Source organism: Ambystoma mexicanum, chromosome 5q (genome assembly GCF_040938575.1).
Source record: "Ambystoma mexicanum isolate Mex_15411 chromosome 5q, UKY_AmexF1_1, whole genome shotgun sequence".
Classification (NCBI taxonomy): Eukaryota; Metazoa; Chordata; class Amphibia; order Caudata; family Ambystomatidae; genus Ambystoma; species Ambystoma mexicanum.
Window position 1 is genome coordinate 1,319,869,038 of NC_090933.1, and position 13,053 is coordinate 1,319,882,090.

Below are 13,053 nucleotides of genomic sequence, written 5' to 3' on the forward strand. Positions count from 1 at the left end.
GATGTGATAAGTAACAATGAAGTACATACTGCTGGATGGGCACACATGTACAAGCTACAGTACAACATTAGAGCACTGGTTTAGTAAGACATACAAGAGAATGCTGGTATTGGACTTACTTTGTTGATTGCAGAGAGTAGGTGTCTTCTAGGCTGTATTTTGAAGTGTACACTCCTGTAGCTTCCCAGAGAAAGGTGGGTACTGCTCCTGTATAAGAAGACAGTAAGAAAATATGTTGGCTAATGACATAGTGCTTACATTTGTAAATTACATTCTTGAGAACTGTAGGGGAATGTCTTGGCAGGAAGAGAAAGTGTGTTTGTATAAATGGAAGGTGTACAATATGAAGGGCGGTTGGGAGTATAAGCATGTTTGTTAAGGGAGTAGGTGGGCTACTTGTGAGTTTAGTGTATCACAGGTTATGAAAAACGTGTGTGTATTAGTGTAGGCCTAGTTACTTGACAAATGCAGTATTGTGCAGTGTGGGAGGATGAGACAAAGGTGCGGAAAGATGTACAGAGTGGAAAGTACAATGTTTTTGGGCATCCATTTACATGCAGTTCTGTGCATATGTATGCTTAGTACCTGAGTGCAGGCATTGCTTAGGGGTTTTCATTTCATTATGCACATTTATGTATGTTACTGTTTTGAACGTGGCAATAACTTTTTTTATTGCTTAACTGCTGTTGTTATGTATAACGTACGGATGGAAACTGTTGTTTTGCTTGAAATGTATGCACTTTGCCTAGTTTGGTCGGAAAGGCTGCCTGATAGTTGTGTTTGCGATTTGTAAAAATTTGCTAGAAGGTGGTGTAATGGGAAACAATTGTAAAAAAGACGGAACAAAAGAACACAGTATCCTTTCTCGTCTACCAATGCGTGTTGTGGCCAAATGGAACCTTTGCCACCACCTACCACTGTAGGAGCAATTTAATGGTATGTGCTGGGAGGCACAACAGTACAAATTATGAGTACGTTATGGAGATTTACACCTAGGTACTCTGTTGCTACGCATCATGCATAGTTTCCAACCTTTCATGGCCCTTAGGCAGGTGAAAAAAACAGATTTTGTAATTGGTGTGTGAAAGCACATTGAGTGTTATGGGCATTTGGGGAGCTTGGTGAGTGAGACAGCTGCATAAGTGGTGGGTGATACCCGCCAGAAGCGTGTGATTTGAGAGGTATGCAGATGTATAACACAGTTGGCACTGTACTGTAGAAAAAATATTAATACCTACTGGGTGTGCTGATGAGTAGTGATGTTGATGTTTGTGGGTGCAGAACGTGTAGATCCTTGACCCGTACTTTCTCGTGGAGGTGCTTTTGATTTATAAGATATGTCACCTCTGCGTGAGTAACGGCTGTTATGCACAGTTCATTAGATGTGATAGAATTAAATGCACAGTTATTGGTTGTAATTGGTTTATGCGTATGTAATACTTTACAAGTAGCCAGTCAGGAAGTGCTGCTGAAAGACTACTTGAACGGGAAGAAGGACTGGCCCTGCTCTACTGGTCCGTGGCCTTTGCGGTAGTAGGGGAAATCGCATGTGCTAAATGCTGTTCTTCGTAATGTGCTTGGTATGGAAATGGGACTACGGTTGAGCGATTCACGTGTATGTATGTTTTTGTGTTCCATGGTAGGATGTTGTTTTGTGGCCATGATAATGTTAGTGCTTGTAGTGTGACGTTTGTTATTGGCAGTGAATTTTTGTTTCCTCTATTGCACTTAGTAATCTGTTGCCGTATATACTATGTACGCTGCAGACACACATGTAGTAATATACGGAGCACAAGCCGAGAGCAACCCATAACAAGGAGCACAGAAGAAGGTGTTTCTTGACACGTCCCTTTAGTAAAATTAGAAATAAACACTTTCCATAACTTCTACGAAGACGCCAATCTTTTATTATGCTTAAAATGTGTTTGTGTAGCCGTGTAAACAGGGCAATATGTTGGGAAAAGCCGCGCCTTTTGGGGGAGTGCACGTGCTACATCCGGGTATTGTGAGGGAGGCTGCAATGGAAATGGGACTATGCAGGAGTTGGGATTGGTCAATATGAATTTGTGGGTGTGGTGTGTAGGAACAGATTGTGCCAGAACGTTTGTTTGCCAATAGGAGTGGACATGGCTACGGGGACGGGTGCACCGTTAAGTAGGCAGACTATATGGCTGTTGGGCGACTCGTGGATACATTGGGTACAACTTTACGCGGAGCGTTGTGCACTAGCAGCACACCTTGCTTTCAATAATGTTGCTGTGCAGTGGGCAGGAATACGTGGAATGCCGCGGGTCCATGTGGGTCCTTTTTGTGCTAGATTGGTGACGCTTCCTCATCCAGACATTATTATTGTTCACTGTGGATGGAACAGTTTAGGGCATGCTACCAGCATTTCACTGCAGATTGCAATGAAGGAGACATTTTGGCAACTAATGGGAATGTTTCCAAATTCACATATAATCTTTTCTCACATTGCCCAGAGGCAGATGTGGCTGCATTCTTCCTTCTGTGGCCCACAAATGGAGAAAGCGCGACACAATGTGAACAAGGCTGTGTGCGCTTTGCTGCGCGACATTGGCGTGTTCTCCTTCCACAATGAAAACATTACCTTTCATAGTAGGAACATTTTTCGTTCAGATGGAGTTCATCTGACTGATGCTGGCAATGAGATCTTTCTGCGTAATATCCAAAATGCCGTACATCGCTTCTTGCAAGTGTAGGATGCATTTTCCCAGTGCTCGTTCACCAAGTGTAATGTTTAAAATACAAATAGTACCAAAAAGGCTCTTTTGAGAGCCACTACACTTTTTGTGGAAATGCGTACAATGCTTTTGATGGCCTTCCGGTGCTAATTGTTGCAATTTCTGTATGCAGCGCTTGTAGGCAGCGTCACTGCCTGCATGCTTCAATTGACGTTCTATTTTTTAACAGTGCAAGGTGGCTCTGAAAAAAGCCTTTTTGTTCCGCCCACTTTCTGGCTGTGTAGCATGTTTCCTGTTGTTATAAGAGACACCAGAAAAGACAGCAGTGGAAGGGAGATTTGACAAAGCGTACCAACAACAGGGATAAGAAATTGTACGTGGAGAGCAGAAGATGTAAGGTGCACCTTACTTGGGTAGGGGGCAGTGTTTGCCATGGTCCCGGACTGCAGTCTCAAAAGCACTTTGCAAATGTTCTCCCCTAGACAGTACCGCATCGCAGTATATGCACAATACAGTGACCTTTGAAAGGTAGGGGTCTGTTGTATTGCGTATGTCCTCCAAGGTTGCTTGTGGGACGCGTTGGCCCACTAGAGTGTCCATAGTGGGGGTAGGAGCAGATTCAGAGGATGCTGTAGTGGACAATAACCTACTGCCTGCTTTGTAGGGGACAGCCCTCCAAATAGCTGCCTGGTGGTTCGTTTAAAGGTGTCGCCATATGGAAGTGGTGCCATAGCTGTACAAGCCAGGTTTCCCGCGTCAGTGCACTGAACCTAGTTAGCATGAGATTTTGGCACATTTCCAATGGTCTAAATAGTTTCCACACCCAGGATTGATGCTGGCTGTAGGCAATGGGAATTCCTTCGACTTTACTCTTGTTTCCTTTTCGATGTCCCTCCCCATTATGATGCCTGTCCACCTGCTCAGGACTTTTAGAAGGAGGTGTTGGTGTTGAGGGTGTGGGTGCTTCTGAGTCAGAGGTAGTAGCAGAAGCTCTGGTGGCCATTACTTGGAGAAGTAGTTTTCAGGCACAGAATTGGTGAGAAAGCAAATTCTGCCCCAAGCAATGTGCACTGGTGCTCTTCTATTCTTCTATAGAAAGCCAAACAGATGAATTGTAGGATGTGCTCTTTTATAGGGCTGGTGTGGAGCACGTGACATTGCAAAGTGGCATTAACTCATTCCCTACAATATCCCTTTGCAACAACCTCTATCTAAATCTGCCTGCCTCTACTCTCCGCCCTCTGCAACTTATCCAAAACAGGACTGTGAGACTTGTCCTTGGCCTCAAGCCCAGGGATCGTATCTCTCCAGGACTGAAATCTCTGCACTGGCTCCCAGTGGCTGCAAGGATTAAGTTCAAAACCCTCTGCATTATCCACAAGGCCTTCTGGGGCCGCATTACCTTCAACTCTCTCTTCCTAAATACCTTTCTTCTCAGGCTCTTCGCTCATCTGTCTCCAACTCCCTCAAGGTAAGCCGCTTCTCCAAGCAACGAGTTGGTGGTCGATCTCTCTCCTCGGCAGGGGCCTCCCTCTGGAACAGCCTTCCTGCCTCCCTGAAACTTGAGGAGAACCATCTCAGGTTCCGGAAACACCTCAAAACCCTCCTCTTTGCTTCTGCTTTCTCTGCCTCTATCCCCTGCTGAAATTCCATGCTGAATCTTGAATCTGAAGCAATGGTTACCTGGCCACCCTTTCTGATCCTGGGGCCAGGTCCCGCCTTTTGCACACCTGCCCAGCCTCCCTGGCAACCCCCTGCACTTAGGGACTGGTTCTGTATCCCTACAGTCCCCTTACCAGCACTTATGTCTGCTCTTACCTTGCACTTGCCACCATCAGGCCGTTTTATTTATCGTATTTATTCTTCTTTCCCATGTACTGCACTGTCCCCTTTACCTTCCCCCTGGCACTCTTCCCTTTCTCCCTACCCTCGTACTTGCGCAATCTGAATGACACCTGGCCTAGTAGGATCGTTGCCTGTCTCCCACTGTTCTTCCCCTCCCTTGCCTCATCACGCCTTGAAACACTTGCGTATAGGCGCGTTATAAATACCATATCATATCATATCATATCATATCATATCATATCATGTACATGTGAAAGGAAGAGTGGAGGATCGCTTTAATGGTGCACTATCACTGTAACACTCCATACATTGCGGAGAAATGTCCTCTTCTGATATGTACGGATCTGGCTCGTGTTCGCCAAATAAGGGACAACGCACACCGTTGATACGTTACCATGGTGATGTTGCCATTGTTCTCCATTTGCAAGCTTGTCGGCCAGACGTATATTGCACGTTACACTTTGCGACACGTGCATAGTTCTACTACTGATACATTTGCGCCACCCCCGGCCTACTAAAACATATGGTTCACGTACATTGCACATTTCTACCTATGCTTGCTGTGAGCACTATAAAGTAGGTGGAATGTTTACATGGAAAAATACTTGCAGAACGTGGGTGCACGCTTCCAGCTAGTACAACTATACCACACGTTTATTCAGTTATGTCCACCAGGGAAAGTGTTACCAGGTGTCACAGAACTATATACATATGTGCACAGTTGTGCCACAGATAAACGGACGCTCCTGTTACTATTTCCAGATGGATGTGTGCATGCAAATATGTGGCCCGTAGTGGCGTCCTATGGATGATTGTATTGTGATTGTGCATAGTGCAGCCAGGTGCGGCGGTCATCCGCCTCCTCCATTTTTCTCACTTGCAATCATCCCCACTACTGCTGTGCCCTTCTCACTTACAATGGCCTTGTTAAACGAAAAAGAAAAGGGACATACACAATCTGTACAAATTAACATTGCAATCTTTATTAGCGCATATTTATAGCGACTATTCAGAAAGGGAAGGTGGACAGGAAACAGATACATATATTGGGGATGTTTCCATTTCAACAAGTTGCTGCTTAGGGGAAGAAGGGATTGAGCTCTCATTGAAGTGTCTTTCATGACACTGATTTTGCGGGGAAGGGGGCTAGGCATTGGGGAAGGCGGACATGTGCAAGTTGGGCAGTGATATCTTATTTGGCCCCTTATATGTTCTTCTGCAAACGTTCTCAAGGCAGCAACTGCTCGATTTTGGCATCCAGGTGGTCAACTTTCATATGCCCAGCATTCAGTTCAGTTTCGGTGGCAGTATGTTCCTGTGGAAAAGGTCCCACTTCTGGTGTACAGCTTTGCATTCCGGTATGTTCTGTTAAAAGACAACAAATGTGGTTCATTGAAATGAAGTTTTCATTGCGATTGTGTTCTTTTTGCCTCCTCGTTCCCTACCTATGGGGTTACTATGCTCCCTCATTTGGTCATTCGGAAAATTCTCCTCCAGCCATTCCAGGGTGCTTGCCCTTCCAGTAACTCTTTCCCTTTTCACAGTGCGCCGGGTAACAGCACCGGGTAACAATGGGCCTTTCGTCATCACTCATTTCTTCATGCAGAAAATTCTCATCCAACCATTCCAGGGTGCTTGCCCTTCCAGTAACTCTTTCCCTTTTCACAGTGTGCCGGGTAACAGCGCCGGGTAACAATGGGCCTTTCGTCATCACTCATTTCTTCATGCAGAAAATTCTCCTCCAGCCATTCCAGGGTGCTTGCCCTTCCAGTAACTCTTTCCCTTTTCACAGAGCGCCGGGTAACAGCGCCGGGTAACAATGGGCCTTTCGTCATCACTCATTTCTTCATGCAGAAAATTCTCCTCCAGCCATTCCAGGGTGCTTGCCCTTCCAGTAACTCTTTCCCTTTTCACAGTGCGCCAGGTAACAGCGTCGGGTAACAATGGGCCTTTCGTCATCACTCATTTCTTCATGCAGAAAATTCTCCTCCAGCCATTCCAGGGTGCTTGCCCTTCCAGTAACTCTTTCACTTTTCACGGTGCGCCGAGTAACAGCGCCGGGTAACAATGGGCCTTTCGTCATCACTCATTTCTTCATGCAGAAAATTCTCCTCCAGCCATTCCAGGGTGCTTGCCCTTCCAGTAACTCTTTCCCTTTTCACAGTGCGCCAGGTAACAGCGCCGGGTAACAATGGGCCTTTCGTCATCGCTCATAGAAAATGAGAAATCAGAAAATTCTCCTCCAGCCACTCTAGAGTGGAAGCCATTGCTGCGCACAAACAGAACACATCATGCTTTCCTACTATTGTACACTAACGGACCTGTGCCATTACAACAAAAACTTTTGTGTACTTACCACGTTGCTCTGACATTCTGTTCTCGATAGTAGCCATTTGCTCATCTGCCTCTTCCTTCCTTGTTTGATTGTGCAGCAGGTGTGCGGTAAGACTGCTGAAGGCAGACGTCACTTATCTTAGTGGTGCTTTCCTTTATGCTGCATACATTATGCCTTTGTGCACTTTGTTGCGAAAGTACAGATTTTTTATAGGTACAACATTTTCCCTTCTAATTGACACACTTGAAGCTGTTTGTATATGTTTTTTGTCTTTGCTGAATGTTACAACTTTTTATGACATCCCCTCCCTTTCTGGGCACGTTGGACTCAAACCAATCTCCGCAAAAGGACGCGGTGTTCCCAACCTTTTTGCCTATTACTATACAGCCTCCGGCTTCAGTATTTTGCACAGTACATCTCTACAAACTAAGCATATCCTGTACACATCTAATGCAATTCAGTAAAAGACACATTATTACAGGGACACTATGGTTCACTTGTGCATCTTAAACCGTATCATCTTTCCTGCAAAAACTATAACATACCAAGATTATGGTTAAAGTGCCCTACTAAAAAACTATGAAATTAACTAACAAAAACATTTTTAAAGGGACGTTATGGTTTAGTTGCGCTACTACAACCATTTCCGCTTTATTGAAAAAATTAGCCTAAAGCATCATTATGGTTACAGTGCACTATTAAAAACCTATGCAATTCACTAACAAAAAACGATGTTAAAGGGACGTTATGGTTAAATTGCACCACTACAAAATCTATGAAATTCAATGGAAAAACGTTGCTACAGGGACGTTATGGTTACAGGTAAAACCTAAAACCCCCAGAAATGTGCAAGTTATGGTATGATATGCAACCATAACTTGCGCTACCACTGTGCACTGCAAGGACTAACATCCATGACATCAAAGATGACATCACAAATGTCATTGATGACATCACTGATGACATCACAAGTCTGGCTCCCTCTTTTTTAGTTTACTGAGATATGTACACTAGGTGATTTTCTTCACTAGCAGTGAGAAATTGCAAAGTGAGAAGGTACTACATTTGTACACCTTACCGTTCTCATATGTTATTACACTGCTTTCCTTAGGGTTCAGTGACATCATATGCATGCCGGTAATTAGCACTTGTAACTGACCAGCATGGTTCTTATGCACACAAGAGTTACTGACAATCTTTCCTGAGCCTTTCACATCCTACCTGGTTCCCCACATGCACTTAACTGAGGCCTGGGTGGCCGACGGCACCTCCCCTGGCAATGCTAATCCAGCATTGAGCAGTCACACGGACATCAGTCTGCTTCATTCATCCGTGAGGGATGAGGCTCCCCGGAGAGCCCATCAACTCGCCAGCCATGTCCTGCCACCTCCTCAACACCGGGGCCCGGGTTCCTGATTTCCATCACCCGCTCCCCTCCGGCCTGTGCCCACCAAGCCAACAATCAGCACAGGTCGGGAAGGGGTTTAAGTAGTATGCACGAGCGTGCGCATGCGCCGGTCCATGAAAACCCATGTCCTCATGGGAAATGGAGTCCTCGGGCCATTTTAGCCCGCAAACAACCCCTTTAACTAGCAGGTACATAGTGCATACATTAATCTATATACTGCAGGTCCCTCATAACTGGGTTTGGTGTAGGCTGCAGAAACCTGGAGTGGCAAGGTAAACTCTGTGTGAACCTGGGATGCTGGATGATTGAGTAAAAAGGATGGGGGAAGGCAGCAAACTGCATTCAGGCATCTGCGATAACATTAAATGGTCATTTGCGGCCAGGCAAGGGTTTCTGACTTAGTGCTATTGCGGAAAGGAGGTGTAATCTTCCACAGTACATTGGAGTTTGTTATTCAGTGACCATGGAAGCGTGGCCACCTGATAGGGTCAACTCGAGGCCAGCTAATAAACCTGGTTCAAGGGGTGATTAAGGGCAGAGCTGGTCAATGGTTTGTGGGTGGCAATCAGGTTCTCAGAAATGACCAGGATGTGGCCAGAGGACATGCGTGCTGAGATGGTAGTCATAATAGATTAGCATGAGATGGGAGATCCCAGGGAAGCCTGCAAGTCTGGGCTGAAACGATGGCTATCATCAGTTCAAAGGGAACGTGTTCGTCTCTCCCAAGCCATGTGCATCAAGAACAGGGTTAGAGGTCCCAGACCAGATGTAACTTTCATAAATTAGGTTTCCTGTACATGGATATGTAACTATCTAATGATGTCACTGCAGACTAAGGAACAATCCCGAAAGGGGTGTGCTGTTAACATGAGTTCATGGAAATATGTGTTGAAAGGAGTTGAATGTATCAAATGAGAGCTTGGGGGATTAGATTTCTTAATTTCTTAGTATAGGTTTGACCAAGCATATTTGGGGGTATGACTTTGTAATAAAATATGTGGGAGTGTGTTAAATGTTGCAAAATGTATATAATGTGCAACCTTTGTGTGGTTCAGAGAGAATCATGTTAGTTCGACTACAGCATAATCTAGCCCCTCCTAGCAGTTTGTACAATAAACTTGCTTTACGGACAAACATGCACTTGCTTCTTATGAGGCAGGTCTATTTTGAGCAAGGAGATCTGAGGTCCACCCAAACAACCCACAAGCACAATGCAAATTTGAGGGTTCGGCTAAGTGTAGTTTGCGCTGCCTCTTCAGCACGTGGCTCTTGGCTGGCCAAGGTGTCAATGAAAGCCATTGGGAACAGCACCTTGGGCTGCCCTGCTGAGAGCTCCCGGGAGAGTGGTGGTCAATTCCTGGTCAAACCCCTGGGCCCGCAAGTGTAACTTGCAGAGAGTGCATGAGGGACATAGTTGACATCCCCCAATTTCCCTCACAGACCCTTTGGGGCAGGATGATTATGGCAGAGGTGGTAAGGCCTTGTGACTGTGCATTCCTGTGGCTGCTGGCCTGCATACATTCATGCAGCAGCCTCAACTCAGTTAGCTGCTGCTGGGCAAGAGTGGTCAATTCCCCATGCCTGTCTTCCATTGCACATAGCACATTCATGTCCCAGATGCTGGGCATGGGCAGAGGAGGGTGCTGTGCAGTGTTTCCCGGGCTGAAAGACTGGGTCAGGTAGGGGGTGTGTTCGTCATCATCCTCCTCCATGCTGTACTTGCCACGATAACCTGGTGGCTGGTGTGCCCATGGTGGTGTGGAGGGCACATGAGGTACGTTGGAGCCACTGACCACAGGTGTTCTGCTGGTGGCAGCTGGCTGTGCTGCTGGCACAACAGAAGGTGGTAGTGCAGCCTTTCCAGGTCTGCCTGCACATGCCAAGTCTAACATCGACTGTCAGGTGCACTGCTGTCAGGGGATGTGCCTGTTGGGGTGAGATGAGTATGCTGTTAGTCTTCTGGGAGTCACATCTGTAGGTTTGCATTACACGTATGCTGTTTGTGTCCTGTCCTTGTCGTGCTGTTTCTTCAGTCCTTTTGCTCCGATGTGTGCTTCTACATGTGGGTGGCAGGAGAACACATTGACGGTCTTCCAAAATGGCTTCTTGTTGTGTGCGTAATGGGCCTATGATTCCCATCCTGTTCTGCCTTGGCACACATGGGCGCTTGTCATGTGTCCATGTGTGGGGCTGTACATTTTGGCTATGGTGCTTGTGCATGGCTAAATCTGCCGGCATCCCATGGCATGTGTGTGAGATTGCGCCCTTTGCTGTGACTGACACATGTTGGACCTGTTCCCTTGCCCATTTGGTGTTTCTGTGCCTGGGGATGCATGTATTTGGACTCAACATTTGCATTTACATGGTGTTTGTTGTACTTGCCACCATCGCCTTAGATCCATGATGGAGCTACATGTCTCCTCCCAAGGCATGTGGATCAGGGGTGCCACTTTTCCTCCTCCTGTGCCAGTAGATTTCCTCCTGTGGGTGGCCAGGAGGTTTTTGAACCTCTACCGCAAGTTGTCCCACCGCTTATGGCAGTCCCATGGTGTGCGCGGGTCAGTCCCCACGGCCGTGACCTTATCTGCCAGTGCCTGCCAGATGTCCATCTTCCTCCTGTGGCTGATCCTCTGGATGCAAGCCCCACAGAGGGCCTTGGCATGCATCACAGATGTGTCTGTGAGATCAGTCAGCTCCAGCTCAGCATACTTTGGCTTCCTTATCCGGACCTCAGGGACTCACAATTTGCCACTCCCTGGCATGTCTGTACTTCCAGTTCTGGTGGATGGCAGCACGAAGTGGGGGATTTAAAGTGGATTGAGTTTTCAAAATGACCACCGGCGAGGTTCCCGTTCCTGCACTGATGCTATTTCCAGTGCTGGAAATACCAGCACCAGTGATTCTGGCAATTTGGGTGCCAGTATCGCTTTTTCTGGCACATTTCTGCTGGAAACACCAGCATGTTGCTGTCGACTGTGGTGTTTCCAGCGTGCAGGTATTAGCTTCCAGCAGGGCTGTGTGTGTGCATGCCCAAGGACCTGGGATGTACTAGAAGGAAAGTTGAAATGAGGACCATAGTTTCCAAATTAATAATAAGAATAGTAAGATCGCTAAAGAGCACATGATCTAAACAGTTGCTTTGTAGATGTGATGGTTAAATTGATAAACTATTAAGACATTCTAGGGCACATATTTTAGGTTATCTTTCACCAGGGCACACACTTCCGGCACCCCGTCCCCCCACTGTCCATCTACCCATAGACGAAAACTGGCCTGTTACCATGAATGCTTCTCTACCACAGTGCCAGACCGTCCCACCATGGTAAGCCTGACGGTTTGAGGTTGTTTGTTCACCTAATGGTTTGCGGTGAACTGTCAGCAAGAAAACTGGTCACATGCAAACAATTATCAGAGGAACAAACTGTTACCAAAATGTGCCCACCCCAACCCCGACCTCCCCTCCCCTACTTACCCGTTTGCTTGCCACCGCGTCCTCTTCACCCATGTGGCATCAGATCTGTCCCTCTAACGTGGGTCGGATCCAACGCCGCAGGGTCCGTTTTTCTTCTTTTTTTCAGTCACCCGCCTCCCATGTTGAAGAAGCAGGGGACACCCCTGCAACTCCTCCCAAGGGTTATACATAACGAAAATGAGGAGTGGGGGAAACCCCCGCAACCCCTGCTCCACATGTTCGGTATGTATTAGCCTAATTGTGTGTTTTTAATCGATCAAATGGTACTGGCCGAATTCAGTCAAATGTATCATTCGATCAATTAAAAACAAACAATTAGGCTAATACCAGCATGACCAGGCAGGGAACCTGAGCAACTGGTTGGTGGGAGGACTCAGGATGGCCAGTTATTGATTGCTCCCGAGTTCTCCCATCAGCATCACTGGCCTTCCACTGCGCTGGTCTAGTAATAGAGGAGGCACATGTATGCCAATTGCTGAACCCTCAGCCATTCCAGGCTCAGCTGTGAAATAAATGGGATATAGAGCATCCAACGGGGTGTCACATGTGCTTATGTGCTTTGTAATAATTGTTTGGAAATGTAAACCAATATCTAAAGGCTCCTTACGACACACACCTGGACACTTCCGGAAAGCACTGAGGTAGGAAGGCAGCACCCATTAATAAAGCTTCTGCTGTCTTCCGTTTCGTAAAATGTGTACCAAAGAAATTGCACCAATAGTACTCAAAGTGAGATCATCAATTAAGGGAGATCTTAATTAATCTTGAGGGAAGATTGTTTTCTTAAAATAAAATGAAATTGGCAGCCTACTGCTTTATCTCGGTTGAGAGAACTGCCTTAAACCTCTAATAGCATTCATCACGTGCACACCACCAGCAACTTGACATTTTGCACATAGGTCCAATCTGCTAGGAAAAACACTGCTCCATAATCCTTGATGCTGAAAAAGCCTTCCTTAGTCTTTTCTGGAGGTAATGATCAAAAACATGCCTTTCTTCCCTCCTTTCCGGCCACTCTCTGGCAGGCCTCTCTTAGCCCTCCTCCTGCTCCTAACTGCAAGGCTAAAAACCTCGGGTGCATCTTCGACTCCACACTCTCCTTCTCTCCACACATCTCAGACATCTCTAAGAAGTCACACTACCAGTTGTACCTCCTCAGAGGAATTCTACCTTTCCTCTGCTTCCCCCAGAAGGTCACTGTCTCCAGAGCTCTGGTTCTCTCTAGACTGGACTACTGCAACAGCCTCTTTCTAAATCTGCCTGCCTCCACTCTCCGCCCTCTGCAACTCAT